This window comes from Artibeus jamaicensis, unplaced genomic scaffold (assembly GCF_021234435.1).
Source record: "Artibeus jamaicensis isolate MK-2021 breed Jamaican fruit bat unplaced genomic scaffold, CSHL_Jam_final contig_414, whole genome shotgun sequence".
NCBI lineage: Eukaryota > Metazoa > Chordata > Mammalia > Chiroptera > Phyllostomidae > Artibeus > Artibeus jamaicensis.
The window spans coordinates 2,321,210-2,337,983 of NW_026521822.1; the positions used below are offsets into that span (position 1 = coordinate 2,321,210).

General features: G+C 41.0%; 1 protein-coding gene across 3 annotated transcripts in view; it reads right to left on the reverse strand.

The window, feature by feature from the left end:
* The window catches only part of SLC25A30 (solute carrier family 25 member 30), a 102,361-nt gene that overhangs the window by 62,808 nt on the left and 22,779 nt on the right, over positions 1–16,774 (reverse strand). The gene's annotated exons all lie outside the window — the stretch shown is intronic.

Sequence of the window (16,774 nt, forward strand, 5' to 3'; positions counted from 1 at the left end):
TTTGAGTCTATTCCCTCATTTTTTCTCTTTTTATAAAAAGCATCCACCTGAGTTTAACTGTCTCTGAGCCTTGTAAGTGGTGTGACTCAAAGTACAAGAATCTGTCATTTTGATTCTCTGCCTTTGAAGTTAACTGAGAAAGCCCAGCCCAGACCAGCCAAGGTACAGAAAAAAGGAAGCCATTGGGAGTCAGCTATGTGTCTATGAGGACAGGGCATTCCACGACGATTGCACACCACACCTGGAACAGGTGCTATGTAGATGAGGCTGGGCTCCCTGTTTTCCTGAAGAGCTGAATCATCAGTGATAGGTATGGGTTGGTGGCTTTTAAAGAAATGTGTTTTTATATACTAGCATTTAGTTGAAATTAAAAAAACAACCCCCCCCCAAAAAAAGAAAAAAAATCTTTATGGGATGGCCAGAAGGCTTTTCTAGTTGTGACTATATCATACACAGCATGGTGTGAGTGCTCACTAAATGTTAGGTAAATTCTAATCAGTAAAGCTACCCTGGAAATTTACAAGATTAGGCTGAGAATTGTTTTGTGTCCTTCATTTTCTGTGAGAACACCATGGGAATATCATCAGGATTTGTTCATAATGAATATCTCCAAGTTTGCACATTATTACTTGCTCTCACCCACTAACAACACTTTACCTTAAAATGAGCCATAACAGCGGACTCTCCACAAGAATAAGAAGGTAAATTGTCTCTCTGTGGTGTTTCCACAGCCCGCCATGGGAAGGATGTAATGAGACGCCCCTATATGGGACAGTGGGATTTTTCTACTGCTAATTTTGTCTGACTATAGTTTGCAAGTTTAACTTCCTTTGAAGATCCATCTACATTTAATTCTCTAGTCCAGGAAGCTGGAATTGAATTTCCAGCCACAAGTGTGTATCTATCTTGAATCTTGAGTCTTGTTTCCTTTTGTGTTTTGTAGAGAATAAAACAGAACAAGAGAAAACATGCCCATAAAAAATTATAAAACCTGTGAACACAAGGTAAAAATAGAAATGCCCATATTTGACCATGAGTCCTATGTGCTGCCATGGAAAATAAATATTATTTCCTCATTTTGTTCATTTATATATTCATGCATTCATGCACTTAGCAATTACCAAGTAAGTGCATGATAGGTACAAGGGGGAGAAGTGCCTTTGCCTTGACAGATTTACTGTTTGATGGAAGAAAAAAAATAACTCTGAACTTACATAACAGTCCGAAGAAGCTTCTGAAAGGCTTCCTGGCAGAGAGGACACTTGAGGTGAACAAGTCTTAAAGCATGAATGTAGGTTACACGGTTGAAGTGCTCAGATAAGACAGTGAGAGTGGGACAGGCAGAGCAAAGGCAGGAGAGATGAAGGAGGTAAGAATCCACAGAACAGCCCTGGCTGGTGTGGCTCAGTGGATTGAGTGCTGGCCTATGAACCAAAGGGTCTCCGGTTCCATTCCCAGTCAGGGCACCTGCCTGGGTTTCAGGCCAGGTCCCCAGTGGGGTTTACACAACAGGCAGCCACACATTGATTGAAGTTTCTCTCCCTCTCATTCTCCCTCCCTTCCCCTTTCTCTAAAACTAAATAACCAAAATTAAAAAAAAAAAAAGAATTCACAGAACAAGACACTAAGAGGCAAATTATGCGCCAGAGACAAATTGAGTTTGAGATTGATTCCCTACAGCAATTTGTGGCATGTACTAGCTCAGTACTAATAGCAGCATGTGTCCACAAGAGATGAGGACACATGGTAGAGGTTCAAAAGAGGCAAGTCTGGGTGACCTCCATTTACTTCTTCCTCAAAGATGGACTTCTTTAACACAGATGTTGCCCCAGCACTCTCCCCAGTTAACCTTCTCAAAGGGTTCTATTGAGCCCTAGGAATGCAAATCATACCAGATGCAGGGGTGGGTGTAACCAGGTCTGTTCACAGGGATCTTCCACCCTAAAACCCTGGAGTTAGAAGCCCTGGCTTAGTGGGATTATGGATGCCCACAGTTAGAACACAGGGTGTGACAGGCCCAGGCCTGAGGGTTTGCAAAGCAGAGGAGCAGCTGAGTTCAAATGAAGGATGCATCAGCTTCCACATTCCTCTCAGCTTTTCATAACTGTGCCACACGTTGCCCCAGACCTTTACCCTGAATGTTGTGCCAGGTTCCAACACAACAGGGGCTTATTCTGACCCAAAGTGAAAGTAGCTAACCTATTTTGTAGAGCTCAGAGCTGCTCTACCAAAAATTAAGCCTTTTAACCTTGGTCTAGTGGCTCTGTTGGTTAGAGCATCTTCCTGATACACCAAGGTTGTAAGTTTGATTCCTGGTCAGGGCATGTACAAGAATCAACCAGTGAATGCATAAATAACAAAATATTTCCCTCCCTCACTCTCTCTTTCTCTCCAGTCAATTTAAAAAATTAGGAACACACCAAGGCACATTATAATTACATTAGCCAAGATTAAAAATAAGGAGAGAATCTTAGAAGCAGCAAGAGAAAAGGAGACAATTGCCTATTAAGGAGTTCCCATAAGACTGTCAGCTGATTTCTCAAAAGAGACCTTATAGGCAAGAAGGGGCTGGAAATAAGTATTCCAAGTAATGAAAGGCAAGGACCTACAACCAAAATTACTCTATCCAGCAAAGCTTTCATTTAGAATGTAAGGGCACATAAAGTGCTTCCCAGATAAGGTTAAGTTCAAGGAGCTCATCATCACCCAGCGCTTATAATGTGAAATGTTAAAGGGACTTATCTAAGAAAAAGAAGATCAAAATTATGAACAGTAAAATGACAACACACTTATAACTATTAATAACTGAACCTAAAAAACAAAAACAAAAACAAACTAAGCAAACAAGTAAAACAGGAACAGAATCACAGGAATGAAAATCACATAGAGGGTTATTAGCTGGGAGGGGGAAGGGCAGAATGGGGGGAAAGGTACAGGGAATAAGAAGCATAAACAGTAGGTACAAAATAGACAGGGAGAGGTTAAGAATAATATAGGAAATGGAGAAGCCAAAGAACCTATACAACCCATAGACATGAACTAAGGCAGCAGGGAATGCTGGTGGGAGGAGAAGTGCAGGGTGTAGGGGAATAAAGAGGAGAAAAAAATGGAACTTTAATAGCATAATCAATAAAATATACCTTAAAAAAGGAATCCTTACATGCAGAGAACCAACTTAAGTTACACTTGAGTATTTTGTATTGTAAACTGAATCATGAGGTGCTATTAATTGAGAAATGACTTTGCTATAGGACCAGTTAGAGCTGGCAAAGGCAGCTCTATGCAAAAACTACTGTGGAATTAAGCTAAGGAGGCCATCCTTTTAAAGATTTCTGGGGAATTGCTAGAAAACAAAGAGCATGTCCTAGTGCATCTTCCTCCTCAGTATCTGCTGCACATAGTCCCCTCATACATGCCCCTTAATCAGGCCATTAGCATCTACCTGCACTGCTGTAGCAGGCACCTGCTGGCCCATTGCTTCAGAGCCTGCCCAGATGACTTTACCTCTTCACTGCATCCCAGTCAGAGAGAAAGCCTGTATGTTTCTCTCCCCTTTGGGTTCCCTGCTGCCTCCAGAACAAAATCCAAACGCCTGGGCACAGACCCAAGGCTCTTCTTGACCTGGCTGTCTGCTTGGGCTTCTTTTTCTCCACACAAAGGCACACTGGGCTTTGCTTCGGTAAAGGACGAGTGATTTGCCACTTGTACAGTACTCATGCCTCCCTGCATTTGTGCTGGGGCTTTCTGCCTCCCACTCCTCTGTCCTACTAACTCCCTGTGGTAGTTGTTTACTTTTTGATATCTAGGTCTCTTACAAAATGCCTCTGCATCTCCCCTCATCAAGAGATGGAGTCTATTTCCACACCCACTACATCAGACTGACCTGGGACTTGCTTTTATCTTTAGAATGTGCTGAGAGTGTGTTCTGAGCCTGGGCCTCAAGAGGCCTCCAACTTTGTTCACTCTCTTAGATTCTTAATCCAACTGCTGTGTCAATACGACCCTCATTTTTGGATGTAAATGAAACAACAAAACCTGAGGCTTGGGGTATTATTTCCTATGTAGCCTCTAAAATGCTGGATAGAATAAACTACAAGTTCCAGGCTTCCCAATAGTCACAACCTCCCCAGGAGAATATGCCCAGGAGAAGTGCTGAGGACTTCTCCAGTGTGTGTTGCCCTGACAACCTGGATGCCACAGGCAGGACTCCGCAGAAAAGAAATTCGTAAGGCTAAGGCTAAGGCTAAGGCTTAGGGGTAGGGAAGTGACTGATGGAGAGAAACACAATATTCTGTCCGCTTCTGCTGCTCAGAGGATTATGGGAGTAGAAAGAGACTCTTTAAAAGCAGAGCATGCAGAAATGCCCTGTACTTTTGCTCCCCCATCCCCTGGCTGGTGTGGGTCGAGGGCTGAGGTTCCTGAGCCTGTGGCCTTTGCTGAGAGGATTCCCCATAAGCCTTCCCAAGTGCTCCAAGACCTGCCTGGCTGGCTGTGTAGCAGTTTCTGGTTAAGAAGGCAGGGGGAAGGCTCACACCTGAGGGCCCAGAGGGCTCAGGGAGCATGGCCCTCGAATCCAGAGTCCCTTCCCCAGAAAGGAAGCCATGGTGGCTATTGCCCGCTCATAACCCACACCAGTGTGCACTTGCTGGGTATGACCTCAGAATAGCTAGGAGACAGGCCTCACACCCCTCCCCAAGCTCTCTGGGCCTGACCAGGAACGCTATGGGCGCTAGGCTGGTAAGAAGTGGGGAGGAGGCTTAGGCAGGTGTCTTCTGAGAAGCTCCATAGCCCAGCTGCAAACCTTACGCCCCTACCTTGTGCGCCAGGCCACTCGCCCTGCCTGTGTGCTCCTCTGACGTGAGGGGCGGGCACGGGGAAGGTCCTCATAAAAAAACCTGCTGTGCACATTTTAAATAAAAAAATTTCTTCTTCCTTTCCACCAGGCTCTCAACTATTCTTGTCTCTGGATTTTTTTTGCCTACGAGTGGCAAGCAGTAGGCCCCCACTAGTTGTTCAGTTATATTAGTTTTGTGTGTTGGTGGTTCCAGTATCCTCTGTCAGCCTGTAGGAGGAAAGGCAAGACATAAGGGAAAAAGCAAGGGAAAAGCAACAGAATTGTTCTTTTTTTCAGAGAGAACCAGTACTAAAAGCACCCTGAATCAAGATAAATAGGGAACAATCCAAATAAATACATTTTGGATTCAAAAACAATGACAACAACAGAAGCTCCAGGGTATTAATGCTCCCACAGATGAAATTTGACAGATTGGGAATGAGAAACAGGAAGTAGCCAGACAGACACATTTTTCCTCCTTTTTCAATTAACTACCAAACAGGAAGGTTTAGTTCTTGTTTGCAAACCTCTCTATGAGTGGATGTACTGCTGAGCAGCCTGCTGTGTCTCTTCACAGCTCCTCAAAGCAGAGGCCAGGGCAAGTAACTTATCTCAGAGCCAATCCATACATCTTTCCTTGCTTCATCCTTTTCTCTTATCCTAAATGCCCAAGACTTGCACCTCTAAAGAAAGCTTTGGTGTCCTAACTTGTGCCTCAGGCTCAGCTTTCTAGAACAAGGATTAGGCAGCAGCTGCTCACAGCTAAGAAGCTCATTTCTACCTCAGACAAAGATTTAATCTCCAAAATATACGAAAAATTTACACGACTCCACTCTAAGAAGACATCTAACACAATTAAAAAATGGGAAAAGGACTTGAACAGACACTTCTCCAAGGAGGACATACAGAATATCCAGAGACACATGAAGAGATGCTCAATATTGTTAGCTATCAGAGAGATGCAAATTAAAACCACAATGAGATACCACTTGACACCGGTCAGGATGGCTATCATAAACAAAGCAACAAACAACAAATGTTGGAGAGGTTGTTGGGAAAAGGGGTCCTTAGTCCACTGTTGGTGGGATTGCAGACTGGTACAACCATTATGGAAAACAGTATGGAATTTTCTCAGAAAAATAAAAATTGACCTGCCTTTTGACCCAGCAATTCCACTGCTAGGATTATAATCCTAAGAATCCTAAAACATCAGTTTCAAAGAACCTATGCACCACAATGTTCATAGCAGCACAATTTACAATAGCCAAGAGTTGGAAGCAACCTAGGTGCCCATCAGTAAATGAATGGATCAAAAAATTGTGGTACATATACACAATGGAATTCTATGCAGCAGAGAGAAAGATGGAGCTACTACCCTTTGCAACAACATGGATGGAACTGGAAAGCATTATGCTGAGTGAAATAGGCCAGGAGTAGAAGACAAATACCATATGATCTCACCTTTAACAGGAAGCTAAACAATAAAACAAACAAGCAAGCAGAATAAAAACAAAGACACTAAAACAGAGAACAAGGGGACAGTGACCAGAGGGGAGAGGGAAGGAAATTTAAGGGGGAAAAGGGGGAGGGATTTGGAAGAACAAATATGAAGGACACAGGGGCAAGAACTAAGGGGGTGGAAATGGGAGGGAGGTGGGGAGCACAGGGCAGGGGGGCTGGGATGGGAGAAATAGACAAAAAACTGTACTTGAAAAATAACTAAATAAAATTTAAAAATAAATAAATAAATAAAACATTAAAAAGAAGAAGCTCATTTCTAATTCAGATGATCTGGTACCCACTCCTCAGAAGCCAAGAATTCACAGAAAGCACATGGATTAGTTTCCTACTGCAACTGTAACAAGTAATCACAAACAGTGGCTTAGAAACAATGCAAATTTCTTCTCTGACTGTTAGGGAGTCAGGAGTCTGAAATCAGTTTTGCTGGTTCCTTTTGGAGGTTCTGAGAGAAGAATCTGTTTCCTTGCCTTTTTCAGTTTCTAGTGGTGACCTCTAGTCCTTAACTTGTGGCCCCTTCTTCCATTTTCAAAGCACATCATTCCAATGTCTGTCTGCTTCCATAACATAGTCTTCAACTCTTCCTTTGCCTCCCTTTTATCTCTGTGACTGTATTTAGGGCCCATCCTGGATAATTGCCCACCTCAAAATCCTTAATGAGGTGGGGATTGCAGGTGCAGGGAGGGGGAGAAGGTTACAGGGGATAACTTGTGATGGAAAGAGACCTGACTTGGGGTGCTGAACACATATAACAGTGTAAGGTGGTATGTGTTGTGTAACTGAGCAACCGAAAATGGTATAAAACTTTGTTACCCAGTGTTATCCAAATAAATTCAATGAAAAGAAAAAAATCCTTAATCACATCTGCAAAGTTTCTTTTGCCATGTAAGTTACCATCACAAGTTCCAGAAATTAGGACTTTGATATCTGTGAGGGACCATTATTCACTGGACCACAACACGTAGAGTCAATCCCTCTGTGCCCATATATTCACCCTCAAGTGTGACAAGCCAGTTACCTCTCAAAGAGTTCTCAACAGTATGTTTCTGTCACAGTATCAGGTCTTTATTTCATTTTAAATGAAATGTCAGGTTTATAACATAATTCACTGTTAAATTGGAAAAATATTCTATTCCATCCTCTCATTGTTTAATAAATGAAGGCTTTAAGAGTCCCACTTTATTTAGTCATCTCGACATGAAATAGACACTTGGCAATTACCTAAATAACTTGACCCCTGATTTTGGATGTCAGATGCCCTGATTTTATCTGATAGTTGTTTATTTTACCTAATTTTTATTTCCTTTTATGCTAGTCAGGCCAATTGGTTCTGAAGAAATAACTTTTCATAGTTTTTCATTAGAAATTGGAGCTTAATACACACAATGATACAACACTTAATCTCATTTATGAACTGCTTTTATGACTTACAGGAAATTTGCTAGGCACCAAGAAAAGAAATTTAATAAAAATAAGTAGATTACCCAATGTCTAGGTCTCATTTCCTCAATGCTTTATTCTCATAAAAACTTGGTCTTGATTTAAACCAATATAAATATGTAGAATGGGGAAACAGTGGGATGACAGCCTGGTTTCAAGGCATTCATTTGGTTGTATTTTTTAAAATATATTTGTTCAGATACATTGTAGGTTCATTTTGTGGACACATAGCATGCATCAATGAGCAAATCAAAGTCATCCTCTTGGAATTTCATCATGCATAGGAGAGACAGATAACAAACATATAAGTAAATAATGTCAAGTGAGGCATTATTAAAAAATAAAGCAAAATAAAAAAAGAGAATGATGGCAAGATGCAGTGTGGGGTGCCATGTTAAATGGGGGTCCTGGGGAAGTTATGTCTGAGAGCACAAGTGTGCACATCTCTGAGATAAGAGTAGAGGGAACAATACGTCTGAGAATTTGAGACACGGTCAACAGGAAATGTAGTAGTCCTGAGGAAAACGTGCTTGGGCTGATTGGGGGCTGCTGTGGCTGGAAGTGGAGTGACAGGAGATGCTGTAGAGTAAATGTTTGTGTCCCCCAAATTTATACATTGAAACCTAATTCCCAATATGATAGCATTAGGAGGTGGGGCCTTTGGGAGGTAACATTTTCCTGAATGTCATGATGGTAGAAGCCCTCAAAAATGAGTTTAGTACCCTTATAAAATAAACCCCAGAGAGTTCCCTCACCACTCTGCCATAAGAGAACACAATGAGCAGATAGCTGTCTTGAACTAGGAAGTGGGCTCTCACAAGATACTGAATCTGCTGGTGCCTTATCTTGGGCTTCCCAGCCTCCAGAACTGTGAGAAGTAAATTTCTGTTGTTCATAAGCAACCCAGTCTATAGTATTTTCTATAGCAGACCCAAAGAATTAAGTCAGGAAACAAGATCAGATAGCCAGGGTATTCTTATTTCCCAGCCCAATACTATCTTATGCTTTCAGTTTTGAAATTATTTTAGTTTGCCCCAACAAGTTTAGCTCAGTTGGTTGGGCATCATCCCACAAGGTGAAAGGTAACAAGTTTGATTCCCTGCAAGAACTCATGCCTGGGTTGTATGTAGGTTTGGTCCCTGGTCAAGGTGCTCATGAGAGGCAACAGATCAATGTTTCTTTCTCACCCTCTCAGGATTTCTCTCCCTCTCTTTCTCCCTCCCTTCCCTTCTCTCTAAAAGTAAATAAATAAAATATTTTTTTTAAAAAAAAGGACTTAGGCCTGGCTGGCATAGCTCAGTGGATTGAGTGCCAGCTTGCAAACCAAAGGATTGTGGTTTGATTCCCAATCAGGGCACATGCCTGGGTTGCAGGCCAGTTCCCAGTGGGGGACACATGAGAGGCAACCATACATTGATGTTTCTCTCCCTCCCTTCCCCTCTAAAAAGATAAATAATTTTTTTTAAAAAGGACTTATGAAACCAGACACCAAAAAAACCCAAATGGGTGCCTTGGCTGGTGTGGCTCAATTGGTTGGAGTGTCGTCCCATAAGTGAAAGGTTGAGGATTCGATTCCCAATCAGAACACATACCTAGGTTTCTGGTTCAGTCCCTGGGCAGGGCATATACAACCCCCGGTCCAGGCACATACGGAAGCAATCAATTGATAATTCTCTCTCATATTGATATTTCTCTCTCCCTCCCTCTCTCCCTTCCTCTGTCCCTAGAAAAGCAATAAAAATAATGTCATCAGGTGAGGATTAAAAAAACTCCAAAGAGGACCAATACACATATGAAAAGATGTCCAATGTCACTAATCATCAGAAAATGCAAATTAAAACCACAATGAACCCTGTAGGTTAGCTAAGTTGATTCGAGCACTTTCCTGATATGCCAAGGTTGTGGGTTCAATTCCAGTCAAGGCACATAGAAGAATCAACCAACGAATTAATAAATAAGTGGAATAACAAATACCTACCTCTCTCTCTTCCTTCCTCTCTCTCTTAAAATCAATTTAAAAATTTAATAAAACTGCAGTGAAATACTACCTCACACCTGTCAGAATGGCTGTCATCAATAAATCAACAAACACCACGTGTTTAAAAGGATGTGGAGAAAAGGGAACCCTTATGCACTGTTGGTGGGAATGCAGATTGGTGCAGCCACTGTGGAAAGCAGCATGGAGTTACCTCAAAAAGTTAAAAATGAAACTGCCTTACAACCAAGTGATTCCACTTCTAAGAATATATCCAAAGAAACCCAAGACACTATTTGAAAATATATATACACCCCTATGTTCATTGCAGCATTTTTTATAACAGCCAATAACTGGAAGCAGCCCAACTGTCCATTAGTAAATGAGTGGATAAATAAGCTGTGGTACATTTATACAGTGGAATACTACTCAGTCATGACAAAGAAGGATGTCTGCCCTGGCTGGTGTGGCTCAGCTGGTTGAAGCATCGTCCCACAAAGCAAAAGTTTGCAGGTTCAATTTCTAGTCAGGACACATGACTAAACTGCAGGTTCAGTCCCCAGTCAGCATTAGGAGAGGCAACAAATCAATGTTTTCTCTCACATCCGTGTTTCTCTCCTTATCTTTCTCCCTCCCTTCCCCTCTCTTTAAAATCAATAAGCATGTCCTTGGGTGAGGATTTAAAAAAAGAAGAAGGAAATTTTACCCTTTACAGTAGCATGGATGAACTTCGAGAGCATTATGCTAAGTGAAATAAGCCAATCAGAGAAAGAAAAGTACCATGTGATTTCACTCATATGTGGAATCTAATGAACAAAATAAACTAACAAACAAAATAGAAACAGATTCATAGATACATAAAACACACTGACAACTCTCAAAGGGGAGGGGAGATAGGATGATGGGTGAAAAAGGTGAAGGTATTAAGCAAAAAAAATACCCTCATAGACAGAGACAACAGTATGGTGATTACCAGAGGCAAAGTGGGGTGGAGGAGGTAGAAGAGGGTATAAGGAAGATAAATGGTGATAGAAGGAGATTTGACTTTTGACTTGGGGTGGTTAACACATAATGCAATACACAGATGATATATTATAGAATTGTACACATAAAACCTGTATAATTTTATTAACCAATGTCACCCCAATAAATTCAATAAAAAGGAAATAAAAGAAATGGAGCATTTGTAGTTTCAGTGGGTCTTGTGGCCTGAGGGCTGTCTGTACTGCACACTTCTATTAGGCCCTTCATGGGGTGGGGAATAGGGGTTACAGAAGAAAGTCTCCAGAGGGTGCTTCCACCAGCCTCTACCCAGGCCAGGTGATCTCATTTTCTATGGGTCCACCAGGGAAGACCATTGTGATGGTTAATTTCCCATGTTGATTTGAGCTAATGGATGCTCAGATAACTGGTAGAACATTATTTCTGGGTGTCTGTGGAAGGTGTTTCTGGAAGAAATTAGTATTTGAATTGGTTTATCAAGTAAAAAAGATCATCCTCACCAATGCAACAGGCATCATCTAATCTATCAAAGGACTGAAAAGAATAAAAAGGCAGAGGGAGAGTAAATTTGCTTTTTTGCTTGAGCTGAGACATCCATCTTCCCCTGCCCTCAAGCATCACCTCTCCTGATTCTCGGGCCTTTGCACTAGACCTGAATTATACCACCAGCTTTCTTGGTTCTCTAGCTCAAAGATGGTGGACTATAGGATGTCTTAGCCTCCATAATCATGTAAGCCAACTCCTATAATAAATCTCTATTTGAAAATAATTTTTAATTTTGTTTATTTATTTTTAGAGTGAGGAGGAAGGAGGGAGAAAATGAGGGAGAGAAACATCAACGTGTGAGAGATACATTGACCAGTTGCCTCTCACATGACCCCAAGCAGGGGCGGGGCCCACAACCCAAGCATGTGCCCTGACTGGGAATCAAACTGGTGACCTTTTGGTTTGAAGACCAGTGCTCAATCCATTGAGCAACACTACCCAGGGCTAATAAGTTTCTTTTTATAATAGCTACATATATATGCTATTGGCTCTTCTTCTCTGGAGAACCCTGCCTATATCTCTATGTGTAACTGATTCTCCATCAATTTTTCAGAATACTTCCCATCTGACTGCTTCTGACCTAAGCTGCTTTCTGGCCTTTTGGTTTCTGGATGGAAAATTAGATCCCTGTGATCCTAAACTCCTCCTTTCAGAGAGCAACAACCAGAATTAAGTGTCATGCACAGTCTGGCTACAGAAAACTACATGGAATTCACTCTAGAACCTACAATTTAAGTGCCGAACTTGAGTTGTGTTTTTACGTTATTAGAAAACTATGACTAAATAAGAGAGCTTTTGTATGTTCACAATGAATATTAAAAATCTAGTTGAATTGCTGAGCCTTATTCATTGCTTCTAAATTTACCTCACTTTGTACATTGAATATATTAAGAGGAAAATTCTGTCAAATATATTTGCCATAAACATTTCAGCAATAGAAAATATTCAACTGTGAGTCTCCAAAAATGAGAAAGTGTAACTCAAGGTTTAGTTCTGAAATGAGAAGAGAAGGTAGGTCCCAACATAATGAGCATCAACCACATCTCCTACCTTCTGGGCACAAGTGTCCATTGACCAGTCTTCCTGAATCATTGCTTCTGCATGACAGGCTTTGCTGGTTTGCAGCATTCCTTTCAGAGGAATTCTTGACTACTGTGTAGAGAGCAATCTGGACCCAATGTGAGCTCCCTGGTCATGGGGTTCTCAAGGCCAGAGATATGAAAAGAGAGCTTCAGGAACTAGGACTAAGTTCCCTCAGCTGCCAGAAGTTATGAAAATTATTTCTACTTTTACTTACTATTTACATGTAACTGGATTTTCAACAATAGCTGATAAAATAAAATGAACAATTAGTCATCTATATTGATTGTCATACATAGACTCCCCAAAGCAACAAATCTGGATCAAGAAATAAGTACACCCAATGTAAAAGCAAACTATAAAATGTAGTATGTCCATGTAAAATATTCTGTCCTGCTATGAATGTTTTTGTCCTCCCACCAAACTCATGTGTTGAAGCCCTAATGTGTTGGCAATTGGATGTGAGGCCTTTAGGAGGTAATCAGGTCATGATGGTGACACCTTATGAACAAGATTAGTGTGATTGTAAAAGAGATATGAGACTTCCGCCAAGATGGAGGCATAGGTAAAGACGCCAGGCTTTCTCACACAACCAACTTTAGAGAAAACAAAATATTAGCAACAGAAAACACAGCCAGAACACAGAAAATTGAACTTTTCCGAAGTCGAATAACAACGAATGCTTCAGCCTGACTGGTAAGAGGGGTGAAACCAGCAGCTGGCGGAGCGGGGTTGCACAGGAAAACTCGGTCAGACGGACTCAGGCGCACAGATCCCAGGTGTGGGGTTGCAAAGAGCGGACCCAGTGAGTGACCCAGTGAGTGACCACCGATCCAGCAAGGATGCTGGGCAGCACATTGACTGTGGTGCCGCATTCCTGCACAGATAGACCGGCATGGAGTGGGCAGTGAGACAGGACTAAGAGGGCCCCAGCGGCAGGCAGCAGCAGAGAGGGTCGCCATTTCCCCACTCTGACCCTGCCCCCACATACGGTGTCACAACCCAGCAACCTCGCCCTGGTGGCCCTGCCCCACCCCTAAGGCTCTGCTCCTCATACTTAATGAGCTCGAACAGACCAAAAATGGCTCAAGAAGATCTCAAAGCCCCACAGCCCATAACTCTAGGCGATGAAGAAATAGCCAGACTTTCAGATGCACAGTTCAAAACACTGGTCATCAGGATGCTCACAGAACTGGTTGATTTTAGTCACAAATTAGAGGAACATATGAAGGCTAAACTAATTGAAATGAAGGGAACTGCACAGGAAACCAATAGTGATGAAGAGGAAACTGGGACTCAAATCAAGGGAGTGAACCAAAAGGAAGGAAAAAATGACCAAACAGGAAAATATGAAAAAACAAAAATTCAAAAAAATGAGAAGAGACTTAGGAACCTCCAGGACATCTTTAAATGCTCCAACATCCAAATTATAGGGGTACCAGAAGGGGGAAAAGAACAGCCACCAGTGGAAAACTTATTTGAACAAATAATAAAGAAGAACTTCCCCAATCTGGCAAAGGAAATAGACTTCCAGGAAATCCAGGAAGCTCAGAGAGTCCCAAAGAAGTTGGACCCAAGAAGAAACACACCAAGGCACATCATCATTACATTAACCAAGATTCAAATGAAGGAGAGAATCCTAGAAGCAGCAAGAGCTAAGGGGACAGTCACCTACAAAGGAGTTCCCATCAGACTGTCAGCTGATTTCTCAAAAGAGACCTTACAGGCAAGAAGGGGCTGGAAAGAGGTATTCCAAGTCATGAAAACCAAAGACCTACAACCAAGATTGCTGTATCCAGCAAAGTTTTCATTTAGAATAGAAGGACAGATAAAGTGCTTCTCAGATAAGAACAAATTCAAGGAGTTCATCATCACCAAGCCCTTATTATATGAAATGTTAAAGGGACTTATCTAAGAAAAAGAAGATAAAAAAGATGAACAGTGAAAGGACAGCAAACTCACAGTTATTAAGAACCGCATCTAAGGCAAAAGCAAACTAAGAGGACAGCTAGATCAGGAGCAGAACCATAGAAATGAAGATCGCATGGAGGGTTAGCATCAGGGGAGTGGGAGAAGAAGAAGGGGGGAGAAGGTACAGAAAATAAGTAGCATAGACAGTAGATAGAAAATAGATAGGGGGGAGGGTAAGAATAGTAGGGGAAATACAGAATCTAAAGAATTTGAGACACGTGTTCATGAACTAAAGGGGGAAATGGTGGCGAAGGGGTATGCAGGGTGGAGGGGAATGGAGGGGGGAATAGAACAAATGTAATAGCATAATCAATAAAAAAGTTAAAAAAAAGAGTTTCCATATACATGCAAAAATTGTTAAATACAATTTATATGCTTTTCTCCTGTTAATCTACCATATTTCAGTTTGATTCTTAGGCCTATCCAGAGACTCTAAGAGAGTAGAGGAGAAATTTTACCTCCTTTGCATCTCTCTTCCTGGTTTGCAGATACTGAATTTGCACCTGGTGAAGAGACAGATCATTTCTTCAGAATAGTATGGGAAATATAGAATCTAAAGAACTTGAGATACATGGACATGAGCTAAAGGGGGGGAATGGTGGGGGTGGGGGTGCAGGGTGGAGGGGAATGAAGGGGGGGAATAGAACAACTGTAATGGCATAATCAATAAAATTAAAATTTTAAAAAAGAGAGACATGAAAGAAATGATCTGTTGTCTTTGGACTCCGTATTGTCAATTTTCTGTGTGGTTTGGTTGTATTTATTGTTGTTAAAAATAGTTGTTCTTAGATTTGGTTGTGCACGGAAGCAAGGTGGTTCCACCTACACCTCCATCTTGGCAGAAGTCTGGAAACTCTTAAAAAAGAAAATGAAGTCCCTAAGAAGCAATTATTGGCAAAGATTTTTATGTACTAGATTGGACAAAGGAATCTAAAACATTAATTAAAAAAGACATGTGTATGCATATCTTCATGGCAGCATTATTTATAATAAACAGGCTATGGAAGAAACCTAAGTGTTCATCAATAGATAAATGGATAAAGAAGTTGGCCTATGGCCATACCAGCCTGAAAACACCTGACCTCATCCTATCTTGGAAGCTAAGCAAGGTTGGGCCTGGTTTGTACTTGGATGGAAGAATTGGTATATATATATATATATATATATATATATATATATATATATATATATATAGGAATATTACTAAGCCATAAAAAAGAATAAAATCTTGCCATATGCGACATGGATGGACCTAGAGTGTATTGTGCTGAGTGCAATGAATCAAACAGAGAAAGACAAATGATTTCACTGATATGTGGAGTCTAAAAAAAAAGTAAAATAAACAAACAAATTTATAGATACAGAGAACATTTTGATGGTTACCAGATGGGAGAGTGGTTGGGGGATGGGTAAGAAAGGAAAAGGGATTAAGATGTACAGTTTGGTAATTACAAAATAGTCATGGACATGTAAAGTACCGCATAGGAAATATAGTCAATAATATTGCAATAGCTATATATGATGTCAGATGGGTACTAGATTTATTGGGGTGACCATTTCATAAGATATATAAATGTCTAATCACTATGTTGTATACCTGAAACTAATATAATATTGTATGTCAACTGCAATTTAAAATAAAAATTATTTTTTAAAAAAAGAGTAGTAAATTGTGACAATATGTAACAAGACAAGGGGATTGGCTAGGGCAGTTAATTGTGGGAAAATGAGTAAGATAAGGGTTAGTTTAACAAGGTTTATGTATGCAGATTTCCCTTTCCCTTGACTCCCTCTCTCTGGAAATTAGAATGTTTCTTCCTCCTGGTACAGGGAGGGCACTTTTCTTCTATCCCTTGCTTTCAACACACACACACACACACACACACACACACACACACACACGGAGGTCAGCATGCCTTTCTCACAAATGCTATTTTTCAAGTGCCTTTAACTCAAAATACTCTTTATGCCACAATGGCATTTTTGAGGGGTGGAATGTTCTGGGTCTTCACCAGAAACTAAATTGACTGGAACTTTGATTTTGGCCTTCCCATCCTGCAGAACTGTGAGAAATACATTACTGTTGTTTCAGCCACCCAGTCCATGATATTTTTGTCAGAGAATCCCATGTTGACTAAGACATGCTGTAACATGGATAGATACTTAGTAGTAGAAAAAAACCTTTAAAATATGTTGGTAGAAAATAATCTTTAAAAATCTTTATAAAGCTAAGTTCCCCAGAATTCCATGGAGAAGGAAATGTTTAGCAAAACACTTAGATAGCCTATTTGATTATGAAAAAGAAAGCCCAGTGGTGAGAAGTTAGAAAATGAAAACTAGATTGTGCTTTCTAAAAAAAAAATGGGAGCCACAGAAGGAGAAGGAAGGAGGAACTAGAACAACATGTC